Below are 21081 nucleotides of genomic sequence, written 5' to 3'. Positions count from 1 at the left end.
ATGTATGTCCCACTTCCTCTATTTTCTTATAATCTGCTACAAGGTTGTGTCAGCAGAATACAGCACTTGCACTTCTGAACTTCTGCAGTAAAAAAAAAAAAAAAAAGGTTTCGGGGAGAAAAGAAGAAATCTTATCTGAAACAAAAGGTTTTGTCTCTAGCTTTTCTCATTAGCAAGTTCCCTGGCCACTCTCCTGTTGGACAAGGCTAGTCTCCTGACAGTGACCAGAAGTGGAGATGACCTGAGAAGAGACTGGTTGGGCTGTTTCATAAACCCTCCCCCTTCCTGGAGGGGGTAGCACCTCAGCCTATGCAAAACTATGATGCTGTCTGTCAGTCAGCAGGGAAATGTGCTGCTTCTGAAAAGCTCTCCCAGCTTCCAGTGTGCGGCACCTCCAGCTGCCTTGGTGCACCCGTGTCAGGGTATTAAAATAGCTCAGGCTTGATGACTTCACCAGTTCTCATAAACAGGCCAGTTGGCAGAACACAAATGCAGTCTGCTCTGGTGGAAGGCATTTTCTTTTCTTTTCTTTGCCCCATCACCCTTTTTAATGTGAATATTTACTTTCACTTTGGGCACAAGTCTTGTTTCTGAGGTTCTATGTAGCATGAACTTCATGCAAACATTTCTGAATACTTCGAAAGGTCTTAAAGTAAATGAGGTTTTACCAAAAGCCAACAGCAAACATCCAGACTGCATGATCATTTCTTATGTAAAACTTCAAGGACATTAACACTGCTGAGAACCTGGTTTCATTCACTTGGGGGGGTACGACTTTCCTCAATATTAGCAATATCAGAGGACATATACAGAAAGAATACTCCATGTACATATGTGATTTAGGAAATGGGACAAGTAAATGAATCTGGGGGTGTGAGGAGACAGAGGAGACAGGGGAGAATGATAGAAGGGATAACTAATTAAGAAGCACTGGAGACTTAGATGGATATGTCAAACTGTATCCCCCTTATACAAACTTTTAAAGTCCAGAAATAAAAAAGGAGAGAAGAGGAAGAGAAGAAAGGGGTAAAAGATAAGGAAAATAAGAAAAAGAATATTAGCAAAACGTGCAAACCAACCCAAATTTTTAGTCTTAATTTCCATGTTTACTACTCTATTACCACAAATAAGACCACCTTTTAAAGTATAGTGTAAAAACTAATTACCACTACTAATCTACATGACAGATGGCCTTTAAAAGACCATTTTTTATTATTCCAGCAAGCTGTTAGTGACTAATGCTGCAATAGATTTTGAAATTCAAAAAGAAGTGTAAGGCATTCAAGCAATTAAAAAAAAAAGGAATTCTGTATTACCTAATTCTAACCTTAGTCTTTGTTTTCCTTAGACTTTTTTTCTGCTACCTTTTGTAATTACACTGTACTAGTAAGAGAACATTCTGAAAAACATGTCCTGACATTTCAGTGTCATAACTTGGTGTTGGGTCCACATGGCACTTTGATTCCAAGACAGCATTTAAATTAACTGCTTCAGTGCCCTATGGACACAAGATTTATGCCCAGAGACAAAAGCTCCCCTATGACTCTATGGACATAAAGCTAATGAAACAATTTGGTTCAGTGGTTTAAGATGGTTCCTCCAAAAGGGATGCAATCAGTGTCTCCAAAAGAGAGCAAAATCAGGCGCTCCATTCCCAGTAGCCCTCAGCTCCTTTCACAATCTGTCACAATTACAATGAATGTCTAAGAAGCATTAAAATCTTGACACCATGTTGACAGAAAAAAAAATCTCTGCCAACCAAAACATGAGAGAAACTTTAGAGAAGGTGCAAGTATGCTTATGATAGTGAGTCTTCAAATTACATTCCAGTGACCTGTCCATCCACAAACATTTGCTGAACACTGTGCATGTGGCAGTTATAACGTCCTCACTGCCCACAGAGGCAAAACACACACACCAGTGTGGCCTTTAAGAATTGTACTCAAGCCAGGCGTGATAGCTACGCCTGTAATCATAGCCACTCAGGAGGCTGAGATGTGTGGATCAAAATGCAAAGCCAGCCAGGGCACTAACAAATGAGAGACTTATCTCCAGTTAACCACTAGAAAACCAAAAGTGTGCTGTGGCAACAAGGGTAGCCTTGAGCTGAAGAGCTCAGGACAGCACCCAGGCCCAGAGTTCAAGTCCCACGATGGAAAGAAAATAGAACTATATTCAATCAGTGTGCTGTTGGCTCGTGCCTATATTCCTTGCTGCTTATGTAGCTGAGATCTGATAACAATTCTAAGGCAGGAAAGTCTGTGGGACTCTCATCTCCAATTGACAACCAAAAAGCTAGGACTCAAATGGTAAAACTCCAGCCTTGAACAAAAAAGCTTAAAAGATAACACCCAGGCCCTAACTTCAAGCCCCAGTACCAGAAGAAGAAGAGAAGGAGAAATTATTTCACTAAATAGATCAAGAAATACCACAAAGAAATCTTTTGTACAACATATATGTCCACAAAAGAATTTCACACAATCATTTTCAATTAAATAGCATTTATTTATTTGTTTGTTTGTTTGTTTGTGCCAGTCCTGGGCTTGAGCTCAGGGCCCAAGCCCTGTCCTTGGACTTTCTCAAGGCTAGAGCTATACCACTTGAGCCACAGCACCACTTCCAGCTTTTTTCTATGTATGTGGTACCGAGGAATCGAACCTGGGTCTTTGTGCATGCTGGGCAAGCACTCTACCCTCTACGCCAAACTCCCGGCTCTTAAATAGCATATATTTATATAGCCTTAACAAAATGAGATGAAAGACTGGATGACCTTTTTTTGGTTAATTCCCAATTTAGAAAATTTTGATGGTATCACCAATGAATAATTGAGTTCCCTTAATTATAATAACTATAAACATTTTGACTATAGTTCAGAGAAACAATCATGAAAATGAGTTATCAAGTCTTGCCCCTATAAAGACTAACACCCAGACACATGGAAAGTTGTAATATTAAAAGGCCAGATCAAAAAGTCTCACATTTTACTAGGTTTCATAAGTTTACAGTTACATAAAGCTTTATTTTTGCTATGTTTTCCCATTATACTATTCGAGTCCAATGTACATAAATGACTGATTCATATTCAAATATACAACTATAGACATGTGACACTTGTCTGAGTTATTCATACCAACACAAACATTATATTATATTCATATACATACAATTCTTCTACTCTCCAATTCACACATGCACATTATTTCTGTTGTGTGTGACTCATCACATACATATATGTATATGGATATACTACCACTTGATTCATACATAAGTGCATTCATAAGTATGTACATAGATATTTATGTATCCATCCATCCATAAAATATACTTTATACTGCCCAACATCTAACTTATATGCACACTCATAACAGAATATATAAAGCACAGTAAAATTTTTACATACATGTACACACACAAATAGCCTTAGTCTGTTTCATTTGGAGACAGGTCTCACTCTTACATACAATAAACATGTTAAGCATATATACATATTGCTTTGTTTTGTTTTATTTGGAGAAAGAATCTTACTCTAATGTTTGGGTTGAATTCACACTCATGATCCTCCTGCCTTCCCTTCTCTGGGGCTGGGGTAACAACTATGCACCACTGTATCTGGTTGGTTATATATTTTTAGTGATAAATGCAGATGTGAATTGCCCATTTATTAAATGTCAATTGCCCATGTAATGGTGTCATAATTTAAATCTTTACCATGAGGTAATATATGTGGCCAGTCATACACATCAACGACTTCCTGAGGACTTGCAAGATAGGAGACTAAGAACCACAGGCACTGGCTTGCATGAAGACCTTTGCTTTTCAGCTCAGGAACGAAGACCTGAGCGGCGTTTCTGTTGCACTGTTTTCCACAATGGGCAAACCCAGAAACCAGAGACAAAAAACAGAGTTCTGTGTCCTACCTCTTGGATAAACATCCTGATTCTGAGCCCACAATTCAGTGCTGGAAGGGGCTGGGGAGAGAGGCGCAAGCCACTTGGCTTTGAACTCGGGCTATCAACTATGACCTGAAAGAATGTCCTTTCCCCTCCCTCCTCACCTCAAGGGTTGAAAATATACAGAGATCTAAACTTCTCTCTCCACACACCACATTAGGACTCTTAGAGGAGTTAAACAGAGCCAGATGAGCCTTCTGGGGAATCTTACGTAGAGGAGACTATGAGCAAGTTGGAGACAGAGACAGAGAGGGCTTCTCATAGTAATAATTAGCTGATGCAATGATTCTCAGCACTTAAGATGGCTCATGGGAGCCAGACTTAAAAGCATTAAGGAACACTTGAAAGGGGGCTGGATGCATGTGCAGGTAGGGGCATACACAGAAAATGTGGGTCATTTTGGACACTGTGTAAGGCCTGCTGGGCTGTAGACAACACTGAGAGGATGTCAATATGAAAAAGAAATGAAAAACTCAATGGTTTTATATCATACTAGATGAGTCTCACAAAGTCTACTCAAGCAAATAGCAAATACTGTCAATATTAGCTTTGTAACTAAGCTACTTGCTCTATAAGTCTGGTCTATTTTGCCTTATCCATTAAAAATCCCCTTTATTAGTAAAAATCGGCATTAATAACTGATATACATACTGTATTGGAAAATCTTGTAAGAGTGTCCAACTATGGAAATACGAGCTACTATTTTTTAAAAAAATGTTTTTTACTGTAAAGGTGATACACAGAGGGGTTAAATAGGTCAAGTAATGAGGACATTTTGTTTTAAACAGTATCCCCTCTTCCCTCAATTTCTCCCAGTTCCCTCCCCCCAAACCCCTCCAAGTAGTATAGTTCATTTCAGCATAGCATCTTGTATCAGTTAGTTAATACTCTCCCATATCAGATGCTCAGCCACTTGCACTACAATTCCCAGTAACTCCACCCTGTCCTGGAACTCCCACCTGGTCTCTCCCATGCCCGTCTAATCTCTTCCCCACCTTGATATACACAGACACCATCTTTCTGTCCTGGGGGTGGGAGGGCAAGATGGTCCCCTTAATAAATCTTATAATTCTCCTCTTGGCCAGCCTCTGCATGGTCCTGCATGCTGGTTTGCATACAGCATCACTGCTGGATTAGTTTACCCTTTGTCCCATCATTTCTGTTGAGCTACTATTTTTTATGTTTGGGGGGATATAAAAAGAAAACACCATTAAATGTGATACAATTCAATTCCCTCCCTATCTCTCTGGGTTTTACTTACAGAAAAATTACAGATTTAGTCACCCACTGGAAAAGCGTACTCTCAAATTGGACAGAATTATTCCTCTGGTCTTGAGAGATTATAATAAAGGTCATAAGTAAGCTCTTAAAAATAAACCTTTTTTTATTTTTAAAGGAAATGTGCAACTTTACGCAAATAAACCATAGGTACTTTGAAGACCATTCTGATGAGCCTATGTAGAGCCCAAGACAAGCTAAGCATCAAAAAAGTTCAGACCCTGGGAAGGGAATGAGGAGTAAGGTGAGCAGTTACATAAATAAACGAACTGCCTTTCAAAAATTAGAATGTGAGCCCTTCCATTAAGGAATACAAAGAAACCTTCAAAGTTTAGCAGCTCAAGTACACATCAACAATAATCCTGCCAAGAAAGAATTCAAGTAACCTTGCAAAGTACGCCAAAGACAATAAAGAAAATGTCGCTTAACTAGATAAAAACCTCTAAAAATAAAATAGGTTGTTTTCTTTTTTAAAATCAAAGCATACATGTAAGACAAAATCCATGTTTGTATAAAACTGAATAGCAATCTCCTTGTTCTTTATTAAGAACAGGGTAGCCAGCTGCAGTGAATTCTATCTCCAGTCTCAGCTATGCAGAAAAAATAAGATGAACTGTGATTTGAAAGCCATCCTGGGCAAAAAAAATTAGCAAGATTAGCAAATTGGCAAAATTACCATTCTCAACCAACAAGCTAGGTTCAATGACGCACCTCTGTGACCTCAGTCACATGAAAAAACAACCAGAAACATAATCACATAGTATCGCCGAGCACTTCTACTTCATGGCCATCAAGAGACTGCAGCCCAGCTTTAAGAATGACAGTGTGCTATCTACGATCAGCAATGTCCACCAACGGCCCAAACATGCTAAGCTTAGTGGCCAGCCTATGGAACTGGGAGGTGGTGGAACCTTCAGGAAGTATTGCATCATGGATCTTAGTTAGGTCTCCAGGAGATGTATTCTAATTCTGAGCCAGCCCATTTCCTGGTTCAAGGTGACCGTGGAGAAGCAGCATCCTTCAGCCTGCTGCCACCCCACAGGCTGAAAGCAACACCACCAAGCAACTACAGATGGAAACCTCTGCAAATATGAGTCATAATGAAGCTCTCCTCCTTACAAGATGATATTCTGTGTTTTGTCATAAAGACAAAAAGCTAACAGACTGAAGACTAAAACCAAGGACTCCTTTAAAAAAAATTACACTTCACTGTGGCTAAAGAAGTAGATAAATGACAGAGGATTGGACATATAAACATGAAGACTTTGAAGAAACAGGAAGTGAAACTGGTCTCATTTAACATTTTTATAAATGATGTTGGGGGAAGACTGTACAGTAAGGTAGGCAAGTGTGTATTAAGCTCTTCTAGGTACCAATACGCCAAGGAATTGAGATAAACATCCCTTTAGCATCAATCTGACAAATATGGTAGGGTCGTTTAAACCAACAACCACTTAACCAACTGTCTAGCTGAACCGATGAACTCCAGTTCCTTTGTAAATCATACTGACTGATGCACCTGGAGTGATTCCAGCCAGTTGGGTCTTCTCAAAACAGCCTAAAAACCTCTGCTCCAATCCTTTAAGACACTGTGTGTGTGTGTGTGTGTGTGTGTGTGTGTGTGTCTGTGTGTGTGTGTGTCTGTGTGTGTGTGTGTGTGTCTGTGTGTGTCTGTGTCTAGGGAGGATCAGGGAGGGGAGGGGGGAAAGGTACTGGGGCTTAAATGCAGGGCACTATCCCTGAGCTTTTGTGCTCAAGGCTAGCACTCTATCACTTGAGCCCAAACCCCACTTTTAGCTTTTCAGTGGTTTACTGGAGATTTGTCTCATGAACTTTCCTTCTTAAGCTGGCTGTGATCTTCAATCCTCAGAGCTCACTCTTCCCAGTAGCTTGGATTTCAGGCTTGAACCACTGATACCAGGTTGAGAAACTTTTAATAATATTTTTTATCCAACATCTGTTTACACAATAGTATTTACATGTTCTAGTATATAAGGAAATGAAATGGAAATAGGAAATGTAGCAAATTGTGTTTCTATAAACAATATATTGGTGGCTTTGAAAATATCCAAAAGATGAGTCTATGATAATAATTTTACAAAGTTGTGACTGAAAATATAACTATATTACAATAGAAAAAAATCACAAATGTCTTGAAATTTTTACAGATTTACAGGGTGGGGGGGGAGGCAATACGGAGAATGCAAATTAAGGTTGTTTTCCAAACAAAGACATAATTCCACTGGTGGATCAATAATAGAAAACAGTCTCAGCTCTATATTCTAAATTTGCTACAAAAAAGTATAAGCTTATGTCTGAATAAAGTATTTAAGGTATGTACATCATCACCTTCCTCTACATAGCTTTCTGTTGAGATTACCTTCTCATATTATTTTATCACTTTTAGTATGCCTTCTCAGTACCAGCAACTACAATCAGTTCATATACTGACTGTAAGGGCACTGGTGACTCATGCCTATACTCCTAGCTACTCAAGAGGCTGAGATTTGAGGATCACGGTTCAAAGCTAGCCTGGTCACTAAAGTCCGTGAGACTCTTGTGTCCAGTTAACCAACAGGAAAACCAAAAGTGGTGCTGTGGATCAAGAGGGAGGGGAGTAGCCTTGAGCTGAAGAGCTCAGGGATGGCACCCAGGACCAGAGTTCATACCCCATGACTGATTCCCCCATCCCCCCAAAAAAGATGATGTAAATAATACAGAAAGAATCCAATTGTGATTATAAAAAATGGCCTAATTAAAAATGGACTAAATAAAGGGCTCTATTCACGAAGGTGAAATCAGTATGACTTGGTGATTAATGACAGATCAAAAGAGTACGAGATGGTTATGAATTAAGGATGATCACCAAGATAAAGGATTTAGTACCTGATGGTAAAGACTCATTAATAAAAATAAGAGAGGGGGCCAGGAGCCCGGCCTTATGGTGGAGTGCTTGCTTAGCATGCACAAAGCCCTGGGTTTGATTCTTTAGTACTGCAGAGAAAAAGCCAGAAGTGTTACTGTGGCTCAAGTGGTAGAGCACTAGCCTTCAAAAAGACCAAAAACAGTCCCCAGGCCTCTAATTCAAGCCCCGGGACTGACAAAAAAAAATAACTTAAGTAAGAGAGGAAAAAACTAATTAAAAACATGAATATGTATGTGCATATGTATGATACATGCATGTGACATGTTTGTTTATATAAATATATACTAATATATATTATAGCCAGAGGGAAATACCCAAGTAAAAGCCAACTCTCTACCTATAACAATCAGGAAAACTGAAGTTTGCGACTTAAGGTCTCGTGATTATATGAGAGAATTTGAAGCTGCTGAAATAAACAGACATACCTATGGCGGAATACAGGAAAAGAGATGAAACTTCCAAATGACAACTTAATCACCAGAGGGACTTCTTACATGAAATTGATGAGCAACAGTCAGAAGGAAATAAGTAACTTTGAGAAAAGAGCTTCTATGGGAAGATTCCTATGGCTATTTTGGTACCCTAATGCCAAGCTATGTCCATTTTTTGCGACCCTGCTGAAATTCTAAACCTTCTACAGCAAACATAAAGTATCTTTTACTGTAACTCACAGAATGTAGCTCAATTGTAGACCACATGATTGTAAACATGCAAAGCCCTGGGTTCAAATGCTAACATTAAGCAGAGGGGAAGAGGGATGGGTCATACTTCAGAGATCTCTCACTCACTTTTTTCCATCTGAGGACACAAGGAAGAGCTGAATTCTGATAACCAGAAAAGGAACTTCACCAAACAAATGTGACCCTGCCCACAGTGTGATTGCAGACTTGCAGCCATGAGAGAATTGTGAAGAATACATTTCTGGCAGGAAGGAAGGGAAGGAAAATGAGAGGAAGCATCAACAGCACAGGAAGGTGCAGAGAGTAGGAAAGGAGATAAGCAATCCACCATGGCAAGTGCAAAAGCAAAAGTGAAATAAGACAACTCAGGAAACCACTGAAGTTATCAGTTAGGTCATCCTGGTCAGAATGTGAGTTCTCTGCATCAGGTGCACACGGGCGTGCGCGCATGCACACACACACACACACACACACACACACACACAACAACACCAGGGCAAAAGGACAACAGCTTTCACAACAGCTCAGCACTCCAAGGTAAGAAGGAAGGGATGGGGAAAGAACACAGGATAGGCAGAGGTTCTAAACTGGGCAAGAAAGGCAAGGCGCTGAGGAAGTTCTTGATTGACAGAGATCCAGGGTCTGGGTGATACATGTCCAATGCATCTATGAGAATTGACAGCCTCATTCTGACCAACACACAAGGCATTCGGAGGCTGTTCTAAGTGCTGGTCCATAACATTTTCCTCATGGACAAGTAAAAGAAATTTTATGATGAAAAATACATCAATTTAGACTTATGGAGTGGGTGTGAAGCTTCTAATAAACTTAAGAAATTGACCCAATAATCACCATGAAGTATTCACAGATGACATCACTGTGAATATAATATATTATTATAAATTTAACTAACTTATTACTTAATTTAAAATAACTTAAATAGAATGTATTAAATAGTAAATATATATTCAATGCATAACTAAATATATATTTGATATCAAGCATTATATATATTAGGATATATATAAGTATATATATTAAGTTATACAATAAATATATTTAACTTATATATTTAAGTTAATATTTAGTATATTTAAATATTACATATTTATGTTAATTTAAGTTCTTAAATCCAAATTAAGTTTTTATTGTAACGGCTATCAGATATTTGTATTGTGAAATAAAAACACAATATAATGCAACTAGTATTTTTCTTCATTAAGGTCATTAATAGCCTGTAGAATTTTCTGGAAACAGTTAAAATTGTTAGAGTATCACACTTAATACACTCTTAAACAGATGAAATAAAAGAACCACGAAACATACAACATGTTTACAGGGCTATGATGCTCACCATATTGTTAACTATCAAAGATACTACATGTGCATGTTACAAACGAACTTACTAAAAATTACTGATGATGACAGTAAACTACAGAAGAATATGACAGTGTTTTAATCTGGAACCATACAATAATCTATAGAATTCTAGTTGCAATGGACTTTTCAACACAAATTCAACAGTCTCATCACTCCTAGGAGTTCCTCGTTTAAACCAGAGGGAAATAAAAGATACAAAAAAGTAATCAGCACTATTTTACATGGGAATCAGTAACCTACATAAAGTAATTACTTCAGATAAAAGACTAAATTGTTTCTTAGTTCATAAAGTTTTAAGAATAAATTCATGGCAAACTGAAATGAATTCAACAAGTATTAGCTAAAAGAAATGAAGCTAAAAATAGACAGTGGTAAATGAGAATGGTGCTAGGATGCTGCTTCAACTAACTAACTCTATGGTCTGTCTGGTCCTATGGTGGATTTGTTATTTTGTATTGATGCTGATGAAAAAGAATGCTGTATGCATTGACAGAAGGGCACAAAACATATACTTCAGGAACTACTGAATTTTCTACCAGAAAAACTTAAGTCCAAAAGAGTACAGAATGCAGGCAGAAGGCTGAAACCCTATTGTGAACTTTCAACTTCTCTAAACAAAAACTAGAGATTTCAGTATAAAAAAGCAAACAAAAAGAAGGAGAAACCTAGAAATACACTGAAATAAAATACACGATTGCAAATCTTTCTTTCATCCCAAATTATATTCTACTTTATTATTCAATTGTTCACATTTTATCATGAATTTCTCTTTTCTCTTGCAGAACTTAGCAGTCTTTACTATGTGTCCTCATTAAAAAGAAAACTAAATGAAAGATCAAGAAGAAAAGTACAGAAATTTTGCCAACTCATAAGCCTTAACTATTTGCATGATCTCTACAGAGCTAAAAAAATATATATATGAAATTGCACAGTGCTGGTTCATCCCTGTCATCTTAGCTGAAATCTGAGGACTGGAGTTTGAAGCCAGCCAGAGACTCTTTTTTTTCCTATATTTTTTATTGTAATTAATAGAAGGGTTACATTACATTCACCAGATAGATACATTACTTCACAAATATTGATACCCTTTCTCATGTCATGGTCCCACTTTCCCTTCCCACCCCCCCACAACTTGATTTCCCACCACCCTATCCTATTTCAAATTACCAATTAAGCATATATAAAATATATCAGATAACAAGGTGAAATATTGTAACAATATGAGATAACCAAGGGACAGTAAAAGAGATGAGAGAGAACATAGTATGTTAAGGACAACACTCATTATATAGCTTTTGTTTCTTTATCCTGGAGGTAATACTATATGGCCTTATTTATCTAGATTTTGTTCTATTGTGAATCTCTGCTAGGAGAGCCCAAGGTTTCTACTGATTATGTCAGATGAGGGAAACCATTGAGCCTATGTTCCTTTGAGTCTCCAGCCAGACTCTTATCTGCAATTAACCAGCAAAAAGCTAGAAGTGGAGCTGTGGCCCAAGTGGTAGGGATAGCCTTGGGCACTAAAGCTAGTAGAAAGCCTTAGCACACACATACACACATACACACACACACACACACACACACACACACACACACACGCACACACAGTCATAAACATGAGTACTCCTCTTTGACTATCTAGAAAGAAATGTTAGACATACCAATATAAGCTACAAGTTTTGAAATGTTCACGTTCTCAATCAGTAAGTATTGTTGCCAGAATCCTCTGATATGGAAGATTATCTCAAAGGAACTAATATAGCCACCTATTTATCTACTTGATTTTTTTTCTCCTTTGGTGACAGAGTTTATAGTTTGTTTGTTTTCAAAGATAAGATTTTTCTTAGAGTCCAAAGCCAGGGAACAGTGGGGGCAGGACAGAGAGAAGAAGGGAGAAATCTCAAGCAGCTGACCTTTGCCCTTCCGTAAATCTCTAAGATTTTTTTTGTTTTGAAATAGGAAGTTCCAAATCCTGCTCCATACTGCTTAAGGAAATGTTTTGTCCTGGCTGTTTTTGAAGAAAACAGTCAACAGTTAAGCTCTGCCCTTGAATTCAGCAGCACCAGCTGCTCATTAAATGACACTGAAATTAGAAAGCTTTGTTCTCATGGTGGCCTGGCTAAGGTTCATTTGGTATACTTGAAGAGTTCACCAATAAACTAAAGCTCTTAAGAAAAAGGCACACAAGCAAGTATACACATGTCAGTAAAACAAAGGATATTTAAAGAGAATAACCAAGTCAAATGGTGTATGAAGTAAGGATATGCAGTATATAGAATCTTAACCAAATTCTAATCACTTCAAGTCCAAAGTGAAAGAATTCTCTTTTTGAATTATTTTCCTAAAGGATGCCCAGCATGTTTATGTTTCTAAATAACACCACATTAGCACTTATAAATGTAATCACATCAATATTGGCATCAGCAACTCAAAAGAAAAGAAATGCTTTGTTACTCATCCTTGCAATCTTCCTTTCTCCTCCAATTTTGTTCCCAATAGAGCACAACCTCAATATGCATAACTCAGCAAAAGAGACTGCTGACTCTTAGTTTAAGCACAAAATTTTCAATAGGAAGAGAAGGCTGGAAAAAACGAAATAACTTTGTAAAAGAATCACTGATTAAAAGGCAAGGCAAACACACCCCAACCCACACTCCCATCTCATGCTACTGTTTTCTCACTCTTAAATAAGCACATTTTGCTACCACAAAGCTATTCCATTGCCACTGCAAAACGCCTGAGCCCTGATAAGCCCAAGAAAATGGATCCTACTCAAGAACTGACAAACGCACAAGATCTGATCATACTAAGAAAGCTTAGTCCTAAAACCTGCAAATCTGCAAAAAGAGGATAATCTAGGACAATCTTGAATCAAAGAGCTCCTTCTCCTCACTCCACTGGAATCTGACTCTACCAAAACCCACACTAAATCTTGGCCCCAATTGGGTTTGTGCTGCATGGAGAAAAGATGCCGTTATAATAGTTTTGAAAAGGCCTAGCCAACACTAACATGTTCTGGAACATGACTGAGTAGAGAGATAAGTGAGAAGGTAGAATTCTCCCAGGAATCAAAAATGTAACTTCTAACCAGGTGCGGTGGCTCACACCTGTAATCCTAGCTACTCAAGAGGCTGAGATCTGAGGATCAAGGTTCAAAGCCAGCCCCAGCACAAAAGGACCTGAGACTCTTATCTCCAATTAACCTATAGAAACTGGGAAGTGGGGCTTGGCTCAAGGGTAGGGTGGGAGCCTTGAGCTGAAGAGCTCAGGGACGACACCCAGGCCCAGAGGTAGGGTAGTAGCCATGAGCTGAAGAGCTAAGGGACAGCACCCAGGCCAGAGTTCAAGCCACATGACCCCCCCCCCCCCCCACACACACACACAAAAGTAACTTCTACAAAGGATGTGAAGCACGCAGCTTTTTTCTGTCACAAGGACTCTGGTGTGATTCTATTCCATTCAACAAATACTCAGCCAACATTTTCTATAAACTTAACATGGAAGAAGGACTTTAACCTGTTTTTGCTGTTTTCTTTTGCTTTTTTTCCCCTCCCAGTCCTGGGGCTTGAACTCAGAGCCTGCGCATTGTCCTTGGGCTTTCTTAAGGCTAGTACTCTACCACTTGAGCACTTGAGCCACAGCAACAGTGCAGGATTTTTCTGAAGTGTGGTACCGAGGAATGGAACCCAGGACTCCATGCATGCTAGTCAAGCACTCTACCACTAGGCCAAACTCCTGACCTCTCTAATCTGTTTTTTTTCTTTTGTTTTGTTTTGTGTCAGTCGTGAGGCTTGAACTCCGGGCTTGGATGCTGGTCCTGAGTTCTACAGCTAAGGGCTACCACTCTACCCCTAGAGCCTCAGTGCCACTTCAATTTCTAGTAGTTAATTGGAGAGAAACAGTTTCATGGACTTTAGTGCCTGGGCTGGCTTTGTACCACGATCCTCAGATCTCAGCCTCCTGAATAGCTAGGATTACAGGCGTGAGCCATTGTGCCTGGCTTCTAACCTGTTTTTATATTTTCAATGTGTTCAACAGTGCTGAAACAGACCGTAGGCACTGAATATGTAAAAGGAAGAGAAGAAGGGTAGGAAGGGGAGAGGAAGGAACTTCCTCAGGGCCAGTATAAGCTTAAATTCACAGGCAAATGAGTTTCAGAGATCCTATCCAGTGACTTAATCTAGGCTTCTTTATCATTTTCAAATCCTGATTTGATTTAATCTGTCTCTTTTCTTGACAGATCAAACATAGCTGCCAGTTTCTGTTACTAAAAAAATTTTAACAGCCAGTATCTAAAACAATTTTTCTCATTCCTGCTACATTAGAACCAAGTAGGCAATCTAAATCTGTCAGCTAATGACAGGGTCAATACACCAGATCAAATTCTCAATTAAATTACAAATCTCTGGGGATCAGGTAACAGGGCTAATATTGTCCAATACTCTTGTGATTCCAGTCTGTATCAAATGATGAGAATCCCTGCTCGGTAAATAACTCTAGCATTGAAGAAAACACTGTATAATGTTTTTGGTCCATGGTCTACTGTGAAGATGATAAACTATAACAGAATAATCAAATGTATGTGTTCAACTCCTACCACAGGGCATGAAAGACTTTTCCTGACAACAACAAAGACACAGAACAAGAAGACAAGACAGACTTAGACACAACTTGCAATACAAGTGTGAACCCAAGCAAATTCTATGAACTCTCAAATCTTCCTCACCAAGCGTATTGGCAGAACTGTCTCTAAATGTCTGACAACAATTGTATAATGTAGTGAAAGGTTTATTTTCATTGTTATGTTTTTGACTCCCTTATCAAAAATGAGGTGGCTAAAGCTATGTGGACTTATTTGCAGATCTTGTATACTACTTCATTGGTCTATGTTGTCTGCTTCTGTTTCTATGAGGGTTTGTTACAACTTTTATTCAATTCAAAAATCAAGTATTATGATACCTTCACCACTGCTCATTTTGCTTGGGATTTCTGTGGGAACTTGGGGTCTTTTTTGATGGAATGTGAAATTTAAGATTCAGTTCTCTAATTCTGCCAGAGTATCATTGGGTTTTTCATGATGAGCACATTGAACCTATAACTCATATTTGGAAATAAGGTCATCTTGACAGTATTAGCACTGGTGAGCCATGAACATGCAAAGTCTTTACAACTTCCAGTCTTCTATATTTTGTTTGTTTGTTTCTTCAAGATACTATAGTCTACACTGTAGATATCTTTTGACGTCTTTGGTTATGTTTATGCCTCAGGGGTATTTTTAGGGGGTGTTGTTATTTTTGTTTTGTTTTGTTTTTGAGGGTCCTGGGTATATTAATGTTTTCCTGACTTCTTTTTCAAGTTCAATAATGAATAGTGGTGCACAGAAGAGCTACTGTATGTTAACTTTTTTCTGTATGTTAATTTTCTATCCTGTGACTTTGCTTAAAGCTCATTTTCAGATCTACCAAGAAATAAAAAAATAAAAATTCTAAGCACAGACTTCTATATTTTCACAATTAACTGGTCACCCATTCCATAAATCTCTTCATTGTGAACTTCTGTAAATTAAGTTATCCTATGGCAAAAACAACATATTCCAAAGCACCAAAACTCTTACTATAAAAGATATAAGCAGATTATTAAAAATGCCTTTCATAAGACAGAAGACACTGGCTTGTGAAAATGCTTCTCTGAATCTTTTTGAGCACTATTTCAAACTTATAAGGCATCATTTTAGATGACTGGGTATTTCACATTATTTTACTGAATCCTCATCTCTTTGGCTAGCATTTTTTTAAATTAAATTTCCCTCTTTGTATGACAATATGGATACATACACCAACATGTGTGTAAGCTGCTGAACTGTAATTAATGATACACTTTTATTCTCTATTATTGTGTGGAAAACAATCTGACACAAAATAAATGAAGCATAATCACTCAGAGTAATGATTCAAATGCCCTGATTAATGCTATCAAATAGCTTCTCTGTTCCTAAAATTAAATTAAAATATTTATAGACAGTCTGGAGATCGGAAAGGTATCCCTAAATGAATGCTTTCTAAATAATCATTTCCCTTCATATAATTTCACTGGAGATAAGGTCTCAACCATTGTACAATAAATCTTTATTTCATGTGCAAATAAGAACCTCTGCCTTTAAAAAACAAAAGGCACAAGATTCTACTAAGTAGCCCAGACTATTCTTAAACTTAATGTTCTTTTTTTACCTGGTCATCCTGGGTGCTGGCAATAAGGGTGTGTATCCTCAAAACTGGCTAACCTTGCCTGGTAAACTACCATACTAACATGCCTTCGGGGATGTTTAAAGGTGTAGCAGCAGAGACTGAGGGAGAGAATGCTTCACAAATTTATAGTAGATACCAAATTGTCTTGTCCTAGGCACTAGGTAAATGTTTATGAAAGGAAAATTTTAAAAACATAACACAGATATTCTGACATACATCCTAAATTTTAAATAAGCCAGTCATGCACAACAAATGATTTCTCTTACATAAGATCCCTAAAGTGGTCAAAGTCATAGAAGGAGGAAATAAAAAGTTGGTGACAAAAGGCTGGAGGGATTGAGAAGGTACTGTGTGCTTTGTGGGGAAAAAATGTTTAGGAAATGGAATGACACAAACGGTTGCACAAAATGGGAATGTACTTAATGACACTGAAAATGTTATGTGCATTTAATACAACTAATTGTTATAATTTCTATGGGGGAAGGGATACTAAGAAGAATCACAGGACTGTAACATTTCTGAGCAAGTTCTGTAGAAAGAAAGTAACTAACTCCCAACTAGCTAGTTTCCTGAAAACTTCTAACTTCACAAAAACATAGAGTTTCCTTTCAACAGAGAGGAGAATTTTGTGCCATAAAACTGGCAGTGTTGCACACCTTGAACCATCAATCACTAGGGTGCTATTATTCCTGACACCACACACCTACTTAGGGTGGCAATTGTGCAAAACACAAAACATAAAAATGTTAACAAGGATATGGAAAACTGGAACCCTTTGGGCTGTTGGTAGGATTAGAAAAGCCTAACTGCTATGGAAAAACAGCATTTAACTTCCTCAAAAAGTTGAGGTACACTGGGCGCAGTGGCTCACGCCTGTAATCCTACCTCAGGAAGCTGAGATCTAAGGATTGAGGTTCAAAGCCAGCCCAGGCACTAAAGACCTCAAGACTCTTATCTCCAGTTTAACCAATAGAAGACCAGAAATGGTGCTGTGGCTCAAGGGGTAAGGTGGTAGCCTTGAGCTGAAGGGACAGTACCCAAGCCCAGAGTTCAAGCCCCACAACAAGAAGGAAGGAAGGAAGGAAGGAAGGAAGGGAGGGAGGGAGGGAGGGAGGAAGGGAGGAAGGGAGGGAGGGAAGGAGAAAGAGAAAGAGAAAGAGAAAGAGAAAGAGAAAGAGAAAGAGAAAGAAAGAAAGAAAGAAAGAAAGAAAAAAAGAAAGAAAGAAAGAAAGAAAAGAGAGAGAGAGAGAGGGAGAGAGAGGGAGGGAGGGAGGGAGGAAGGGAAGGAAGAGGAAGAAAGGAAGAGGAAGGAAAAGAAAAGAAAAAAGAAAGAAGTGGTACAACTACTCTATGATCACTTGGGGCACATACCAAGAGGAATTGAAAAGGTTATGAAGAAATATCTGTACACTGATTTCACTCCAGCATTATTCCTAATAGTCAAGAAGTAGAAACAGCCAAATGTCTATCAGCATAACAGTATGTATACACACTATTAGAACAGAGTTTAGCCTTACAAGGGAAGGAATTTCTGTCACATTCTATGATTTAGAGGAATCTCCAGGACATCATGGAAAGTGAAATAAGCCAATTACATAAAGGTAAACACTGATTTCATCTATATTAGTTATCTAGAATTGACAAATTCAAAGAAACAAATGACTGGTTCCAAAGGACTGGGAAGGGGAAAGAGGAAAGCTGTTTTTTAAATTAATTTATTAACATTAATTTTTACATCATATTTCAAATGACATGTTTAACAAACAGTATTCAAGAAGGGAATCTCTATATACAATCACTGGCACTTAGATTTTAGAACATAATTAAAATTAAGCTGAACGTTTGTATGTCATAGAGGAAAGCTGTTTTATGAGTGAGGGTAAGATGAAGAACTTTTAGAGTTCTACTACTCAACACTGAATACACTTAAATTCTCAGTTACTAGGCTTATTGTTTAGGGATAAGAAAAGAGGTATGATGTGGGACTACAAGGTAAGTTTAAGAAAGAAAAATTCTGATCCCCATCCCAAACCTACTAACTTAGAAGCTCTGTAGATTGGGATAATGTAATTACTACCATAAGAAAGGACCCACTATAAATGGATCAGTTACATTACTCTTTAATGTGGAAGAAACTCAAACATGATCATGATCAGGGTCAGTTTTCTTTCTAAGAACTGTTAATAGGTGGAATATGCAAAGTAGTTGCCATAATGGAAATCAGTTTGCAAATGTCCCTAGAAAATGGAATGGGTTCCAGTGCTACGACCCATGAAAGCAGCGACAAGGCCCTGCTCTGGTTAGGAAGAGCCTTGTCTCTTCTATTGGCCGGCCAGATGTCCAGAACATCTCTAGAACCAGACCACCAACCAAGACCAGTCCTGATCCTGATGGCTCTAGGAAATCAGTGTCATTGGCTACTTCTCTCTAATGCTCCTACATCCCAAGCAAGTTGCAAGAACTGCAATGGTTTTCCCTAGCACCAGTTCAGAGCTTCTTCTTGGTGGTGGGAGGGATATGAGTTACCAGAAAGCAGTCAAGGGATTGTGGCCTATACAACTTACAGATAGCAGGAGTAAGCTGAAGAGGAAATGGGAACAGGAGGCTACAAAAGGAGGAAGCAAGGACAAAGGAATAAGAACTTGAGAGCAGGACATTAAATCTCTGGTACCATGACCTTACAGGGAACAGGAAGGACGCCCACCAATCAGAAAGCAGCCTTCAAAGATTCCAATTCTCCCTGCAGAAACCAAGGGCAATCACTGTGACTGCTGTAACTACAACCACTACCTTCCAGTAGCATGTACTCTCTTTCTTTGCCATCTTCCTTTTCTAATAAACTTTTCTATCTTTAAAAAGTAAAGGAGGGGGCGGGAGTTTGGCCTAGGGATAGAGTGCTTGCCTAGCATGCACTAACATCTGGGTTCGATTTCTCAGTACTGCATACATAGAAAAAAGCTGGATTTGGTGCTGAGGCTCAAGTGGTAGAGCTCTGGCCTTGAGAAAGTCCAAGGATAGTGCTCAGGCCCTGAGCTCAAGCCCAGGACTAGCAAAGAAACAAAACAAAAAGCAAAGAAAAAAAAGAAAACCAATAAAGTAGTTAAGCAGCATACCATAATAGGGTCTGAGAGTTCTCAGATTCTAATTCAGAACATCAATTACCTCATTGAAGAATAACAGCAGTGTTAATAATCATATACATGTCATGAAGAATCACTGATGACTGAGCACAATATGGAGCAAAGTAGGCCTTCAGTCATCAGAAGGGAATCTCATGCCCCTTACCACACTCTTTCTTTACTAGAGCTAAGCTAAGTACTATAGACTCAGTAACATATATTCTCTAAATATGCACTGATCATGTTTTCTGATTTACCTCAAGGTAAATTATTTCAAGGCAATTTCAACTCAAGGAGAATGCACAATACTATTACAGCTTTTCTATGTCCTTTTAATATCATCAAAAATATGAAGCAATCAGTAGACATGATATTTAGCAAGTCAACCCTTTACTCAATGAGTAATAATTAGGAATGTACTTGACCAAGGAAAGATCCTTGATATAGCTAATACACTGGATTCTATCTGAGTCTATAGCCCAAGCTCAAATAAAATTATACTGATTTATCAAGTTATTCAGTGGGAAAAAATACATATAATCACATCTAGGCATAAATGTTTCTTCACAAAGATTTCCAATGGCTTACTGGCCTAGTCCACTCCTGTCAAGAATACCAGGAAATAAATCATCTTACTTAAATATTAAAATGGGAAATTTCAGTCATATAGGGTACAGTGTCTGGTATTCCAATTCCACTCGATGAGTATGTCTAAAAATAAAGTGTCTATTTATGACTAAAATCTTATTTAAAAAAACTATAGGTAAAAAATTCAGCTGAATAATTTTTAAAGCATCATGTTGTAAAACGGTTCATTCAAGAACCAAAGGAACTCAACTGAACAAAAACATATTTATACATGATGCTATAAAAATAGCTTACCATATTTCTAGATTGGACTTTCCAATTTCAAAATGTCCTTTTCTCATGCAGTTACTTCCAGTTTCAGAAAAAAAGTACAAATAAGCTTTTAATATACACAGACACAGATAGATAAGATAGATGAAATTAACCTAATTATAAGTATCAATGGGATATAATTTTACAATGTAGCTGAATAAGGAAAAAGCACATTCTCTCCCTGCACTAATTTTCCTTCCACCCTCAGCCTTTTCCCTCTGCCTTCCACGTTCCACACTATCAGCTGAATTCTCTTTCTTACTATGACTAAAATAGAAGATGTTTTCAGTGAAGATGAACATAGACATATTTTTGTCCAACATGAGTATCTTGTTTGCTATTTCTGGCAAAGGGCAGGAACATACAAGGTTGTCACTATAACTTTTATCTCTTCTGATTTAACTGGACCTTTATGCAAACACAGAATAGATCTTCAAATGAAGGAAATGATCCACTACCCCACACGAACCCCCCTTCACCCTTGGTTAAACTAAACAAGTTTAGGAGCATTCTCCTCGGGGTGAGGGATGAGAACACACCGACAGAGCTTCAGGCAAGCGTTCAATCAGAGTGGCTGTAATAGGTGAGAAAGAGAATAGCAGA

The 21081-nt window shown here is 38.2% G+C and overlaps 1 protein-coding gene across 3 annotated transcripts in view; it reads right to left on the bottom strand.

The window, feature by feature from the left end:
- Positions 1-21081, bottom strand: part of Klf12 (KLF transcription factor 12) — a 355357-nt gene that overhangs the window by 293005 nt on the left and 41271 nt on the right. The window lies entirely within an intron of this gene.

This window comes from Megascapheus bottae, chromosome 11 (genome assembly GCF_031878675.1).
Source record: "Megascapheus bottae isolate mThoBot1 chromosome 11, mThoBot2.hap1, whole genome shotgun sequence".
NCBI classification, from domain to species: domain Eukaryota; kingdom Metazoa; phylum Chordata; class Mammalia; order Rodentia; family Geomyidae; genus Megascapheus; species Megascapheus bottae.
This window is presented reverse-complemented; position numbering and strand designations above follow the sequence as displayed.